The sequence below is a fragment of the Botryllus schlosseri genome, chromosome 12 (assembly GCF_051294905.1).
Source record: "Botryllus schlosseri isolate E-star chromosome 12, Bs_hap1, whole genome shotgun sequence".
NCBI lineage: Eukaryota > Metazoa > Chordata > Ascidiacea > Stolidobranchia > Styelidae > Botryllus > Botryllus schlosseri.
Genome location: NC_137247.1, coordinates 7,015,398 through 7,021,397, shown reverse-complemented (window position 1 = coordinate 7,021,397; position 6,000 = coordinate 7,015,398). Strand labels below are relative to the sequence as shown.

Genomic DNA, 6,000 nt, shown 5'->3' with positions numbered 1-6,000 from the left:
GGGGTGGCAAAATGACCGGCTTCCGGTTGCTTACTGTACCAACACGAATTTTAGTCGTCAAGTATTAATGAGGACTCTCGTTCTATTACTTCACATTTCGAATTCCATAACACAAATGATCCAGTATTTACAAAGGTACAATGTTTCAATAATGTTCGATCCGGTTTCGATCTATTAGCTCAGTGGTTCTCAAAGTGGGGGCACGCAACCCTTGGTAGCGCGAAGCTGCGGTCTACTGAAAAAATTTCGCGCTCCGAGCAATTGCCCTTCAATTCATAGTTATTGATTTGTGTGTACAGTCATAATTTCTGAGGATGGTGTGAACGCGAGGTTCACCTTCGCGTTCTTTGTGTGAACCTCATAAATTTAGAGGTTCACAAACTAACCTCTACACTGTGAACCTTTTTCATATATCACAATTTTCACTTCATTATACTATAACATCTTTGGGTGAATTTTTTGCATTTCGACTGTGGGCCACTCTATGCATGGCGCTGGCAGCATAACAAATCAACACTAAACGAGAATGCACCTTGACAATTTCAAAAATTTTACTTGTTTTGTTACTATAGTTTGCTCGAAATATCCAGCTTTCTGTTTGTGAATATTTAGTGACTCTCTGCTGTGAGCTTGATCCGCAATCACACAACATCAAGAGCGAAGTACCCTTCATGTAGGTAGTCAGCTAATGATGGTTATTCTACCAATCAATGAAATTGATATCGTTGTCAGATGTAAAAAATCTAGCAGGCGTACGAGGTCAATCCATGTTGGTTACTGCTCTATAACTTGTTAATGGGATAATATCGGTAGCAAGTATAGAAACCCATTTTACACTCTGCTCAACATCAACGTAGCAATACCCCGACGATGAATACATTGTCCGGTCTGGCTTTGACCGTAACGCGTAAGCTCATATTCCCTTGCAAGTCCACATCGAAATTGTTGGCAAAGCGACGGAAGATAATGATTTTATGGAAATGTTTATTATATCATTTGATTGCCCCAGTTGATACATTTGGTGTCGTTTAAAACGTCAATATGTATTTCAGCATTGTGGCATTATGTGGCCCGAGTCGTCGCTAGGTATAGTGTATATTACTAATGGCTATCACTTCACTGAAATGTAGGGAGGGAATTAGCAATATGACGTCACGTGACGTCATGAGGTTTACGTTCGCGGTCACACGGAACTTAGCAAAAAGATTCGCGTTCACACGAACCTGAATCTTTCAGAGGTTCACACCATCCCTAATACATAATAGGGATGGCGTGAACTTAGGTTCACGTTCGCGTTATGTGAGTGAACCTCAGAAAATTAGAGGTTCACGTTCACAAATGAACCTTGGTAGGTTCTGCACAGGGATATCTAGATGATCTAGATATCCCTGATTCTGCACTGTGCATCTTTTTAATATATCACAATTTTCCAAATCATCATAACATCTTTGGTAGACATTCTCTGCATTTCAAATGTGGGCCACTCTATGCATGGCGCTGGCAGCTATAAAAAAATCAATACTAAACGAGCATGCACCTTGGCAATCTCAAAAGTTTTACTAGCTTTGTTACAAAAATTAAATTGGCTCGAAATATCCAGTTTTCCGATTGTGAATGTTCAGGGACTCTGCTGTTAGCTTGACCCGCAATCACGCACAACTTCAAGAGTGAAATACGCTACATGTAGTCAGCTAATGATGCTTATTCAGCCAATCAATGAAATTCATATAAAGAATATATCGTTGTCTAATGTGAAAAATCTAGCAGGCGTATGGGATTCATCTTTATTTGATATGTTTATTGTATCATAGAAACCAAATCCGTGTGATTGGGTTGTTGGCTACTGATGCATAACTTTTTAATGGGATAATATCGGTAGCAAGTATAGAAACCCACTTTACACTCTGCCCAATATCATTGTAGCGATATTCAGACGCCGAATGCATTGTCCGGTCTGGCCTAGACTGTTAAGTCAGAAGCTTATATTTCCTTGCAAGCCCACGTCGAAATTGTCGGCGAAGCGACGGAAGATATTGATACGAATTATTACATCATTTGATTGCTCGAATTGATAGCCTACATTTGGCGACGGTTCATATCAGTCAGTATTTCAGCATTACGACCTAATGTGGCCCGAGTTGCCGCTATAGATATCGTGTGAATTATTACATCAAGTCACTAAAATGTGGGACGAGAATTAGCAATATTACGTCACGTGACGTAATGAGGTTCACGTTCGCGTTCACGCAGAACTTTGCAAGAAGGTTCGCGTTCACACGAACCTGAACCTTTCATATGTTCACACCATCCCAAATTAATTTCGTTTTTGAGAATTCTCTCATCAACAGTCATAACCTTCCATGCCATCAAACTGCCCGGTGGGATTGCCAGTATCCCATGCAGTTGCCTTTAGTGATATAACGATAAGGGGGGGGGCGAAATTTTTCACTATCATGAAGTGGGGGTGTCTAAAAAAGTTTGAGAACAACTGTATTAGGTAATAGGGACTTTCGGCGCTCCAATTTTCAGACTTCCGCCGACAGATGACGCGAGCATGACTATCTGACATTAATCCCGAATCGCTGGTCACGCAAACCTTAATTGTTTGCGATAAATCACTCTTAAACCGATTCGGAAATGGCGGTCACGATGCATTGTTTTATCCACCATTAGCGTAATAGCAACCGAAACACGGATGGCATCCGGAACCGGCGAGAGAAAACTATAATATAATGTCATCCTATAAAGAACGAATATGTTGGATGTGTTTTGTGTAAGCCTACAACTTCCTATACATTTGCTTTCGTTTGCCAGAATATTTTATACTTACGTCTCATACGAAATGTACCGTACCTTAATCGTGTTGCTCTGCGTGGGTCTGTTACTGCCGAATGTTGAATCTACATTTTGGGCCAGACGAAGATCAAGCTCACGTCACAGGAGATCGCCGAAATGGCTGCGGTAGGTCCGGCTTTTTTGGTTTGTGAGACACTTACAAAAAAATGCTTTATGAGAAAAAAAATTATGCGATACGATGGTTTTATGCTTATTCATACGAACATTGTTATATGCGACTGAAACTAGTTTACATTGCATTGTTAAGACACATACCGGTATTTCGTCGTCGATTTCAAGCAGTATCTTCCGAGCACAGCTTTTAATGTCAGTCAAAATAAAAAAGCTATGAAGCCATTTTTTGTTGGCGAGATGCTTCACCACGAGCGTGAAACGAATCGAATCTTCGACACATATAGCAAGGTATTATAACGTGACAATTAACCTACTCATCGAAAAAGCCATGATTGCGTACATTGTTATGGTCACATGTGCTTATTTATCAGCTATGAAGCAGTTAGGAAATAACTATTTTACATCCTCGAACGGCTGTCTGATAGATTATGTAGTACAGTGCTATGAAAATTTTGCCTAATGTCGGAAACGGGTACATGGTTGAAATCGTTTGCAAGCTTGGGTGTGACGCGTTCATCAAAACACGTAAGAGGTAGGCCTAATAATTGTCTGCGTTTATTTAACAGTGAAGAACCGTCTGACGAGAAGTCGGTTGAAAAGAGGGATCTGCCGGAACAGGTAGGCCTATGGCTGAAGTGAGCATCGAATAGATGGCTCTGTGATTTCACCGAAAATGACTGAAGCAATTATATAGACCTAATGCACAAGTTAAACAGAGACCATTATAGTACTCGCTCCGATTAAATTACGACGAAGCTGTGCTGGCTGGGCACATGGTATTTCCTTGCTACTAAGATTGTTTCTATTCCAGGACATTGTGATGAGTGAAGATATTCTTCTACCTCTAAACTAGCGAAGCCACTGTATTCTACGGCACATGTGAAAACCGATGACGCCAGCGACACAACAGATTTTCGCATTGATTCTTTGTCTGTTATCAACGAAACCAATTCACATCATACAATATTAGCTGTGAACTTACGTTCATTATTGAGTTTTCATTTTACGCGCGGGAAACATAATAAATCTCTGACGTTAGCTTGTAGCCTGAAGGAAGATTATGCGTGAAAGTAATAATGGACGTTCCGGATATCATCTTGTGGAAAAGTACCACCGCGCAATAATTAAGTACATATATACCTGGGGTCTGGAACCTTTTTCAACCGAAGAGCCATACCGGCCCAACAGTTTTAATTGTAACTCTCAAACAGCCATACATGTCAATGAATTGTAAGTAGCACTGAAATATGGGATTCGTGTTGTGAGTCATATTTTTCTGCCCAATAGTGTAGGTGGAGCCAAACATGGTCACTACAGTAGTACAAACGCACTGCAGGGTGTAATACGACATGGACGCTGGGTTGGGGGAAGTAAGTGAGGCAGTGACTCACATGTCGTGTAGGGCTGAGTGAAGGGAAATTGTGAAACCTTCAATCTTTATTGGCATTTTATTTCAGTGTTTATGAATGACTAGATTTTGAACATTTTTATTCCCTTAATCACAGAATTTTCATATTTATTGTTCGAAAATAAAGCGCGAAAGGACAGGTTAAGTACAGGCTAGTCACAGGCGGGCAAACCGTCATATGTGATAGCGCAACTCATCGTAAATAGCTTAGAATTTACAGTCACTGTAAATTACAAATGTAGTTGTCGGGCTGATACCGAAAATCTAAATACTGTTTGACTTCTAAAGTATTCATCGCAACATAGCGTTGCGCCACTCGCCTGCATTTTTACGGTTGTGCTGTGCTAGGAAGCTACTTAGCAATCAAGAACATAGATAGCCAGGACGTAGTTTTTAATTTTAATGTGTAATTGTGAACGTCACTTCCGGGGCAGTTTATTTCGCGACTATTCTCTTCGATCAATCAAGGTGTCGTGCAATCCAAGATTTCGTGGCGCGCGATGGTGGGTAAATCGAATTCGCGAGTGGTGTTAGTCGTCAGCGCGACAGCAACTTAAATTTAGGGATTTTGAAATGGGAAGATGTCGGTTCGTAATCCTGTATATCCTACTGTCTTGAGTTCTTGACCTCTCAAAAACATGCTTATGCTGACACGAGAATAATTATTCTGGCCGTCAAGAAAATTTACTAACAAGTTGCTGCAATATTGATAAATCAAGTACAAAATTACAAATTTGTCAAAGAGACACATCTTATACCGAAAAGAGCCATACATGACTCGCAAGTCATAGGTTCCCGACCACTGATCTATATCAACACCAGGATATTACTTTCACCAAGCACGTGAGCAGCTCAGGATAGCAATGTGTGCTCTTGATATTTGTATTGTAATGCTATATCTTTGCATTCGTCTCAAAACCGTGAACTATGAATATGCAGTAAAAACAACAAAAAGTTACTCATCCTTTATTGCAGGGGTTCTCAACCCGCGGCCCGCGGGCCGCATGCGGCCCGTAGAGGCTTTTTCTGTGGCCCACGAGATCTTTCAATATGATCGCAATTACTACCGGCAGAGTATTGTTGCATACGGTATCAATTTAGCTACTAAAGCTCTCTTATCGCTCCGTCTGTGTTTCGTTTGATTTATTCTCATTCATGTTTTCTGGTTTCATGATATGGTCGAGTTTAGATTCTTATTTTTCTGAATAGGTCTTCGGACAGCTCCATCTCGAGTTACACATATCACCTGATCTTAGAAAAAAGCGTTGCTAGCTAGGTCTCAGGCTAAGCAATCCATATTTTGAGGCATTGTTGAGATTGCCGACGACGTTAAAAACGCATGGTTCAAAATTGCTTGGTATATCGCTAAACCCATGAAATAGGTTAGAAAAGGTGTTTCTGCAACAAAACGTTACTATACTGTGCGAATCGCCGCTGTTTCCGGAATTTAGCAGCAAGGACAACTTCACCTAACAAATTTCGAAGCTGCAGTTGTCTGATTCAACCGTGACAAGAAGAGTAACAGCAATGTCAGTTAATCTTTTGTCGCATGCTTTGAAACACGTTGCCCCGTAGACTACTTTAACCTAGCATTGGACAAAGTCTACGGACATTGCAACGCT

General features: G+C 40.7%; 1 long non-coding RNA gene across 4 annotated transcripts in view; it reads left to right on the top strand.

Annotated features, from left to right (window-relative positions):
* Positions 1–2,764: 2,764 nt before the first annotated feature.
* Positions 2,765–6,000, top strand: part of LOC145451819 (uncharacterized) — a 75,678-nt gene continuing 72,442 nt past the window's right edge. Inside the window, exons 1-3 of one of the 4 annotated variants that reach the window (XR_013919053.1) lie at positions 2,777–2,961; positions 3,537–3,588; positions 3,782–4,008. This is a non-coding gene — a long non-coding RNA (uncharacterized LOC145451819). Of the gene's footprint in view, positions 2,962–3,536; positions 3,589–3,781; positions 4,009–6,000 lie in introns of those variants that run through there. The other 3 variants (XR_013919051.1, XR_013919052.1, XR_013919054.1) reach the window with 3 other exon arrangements.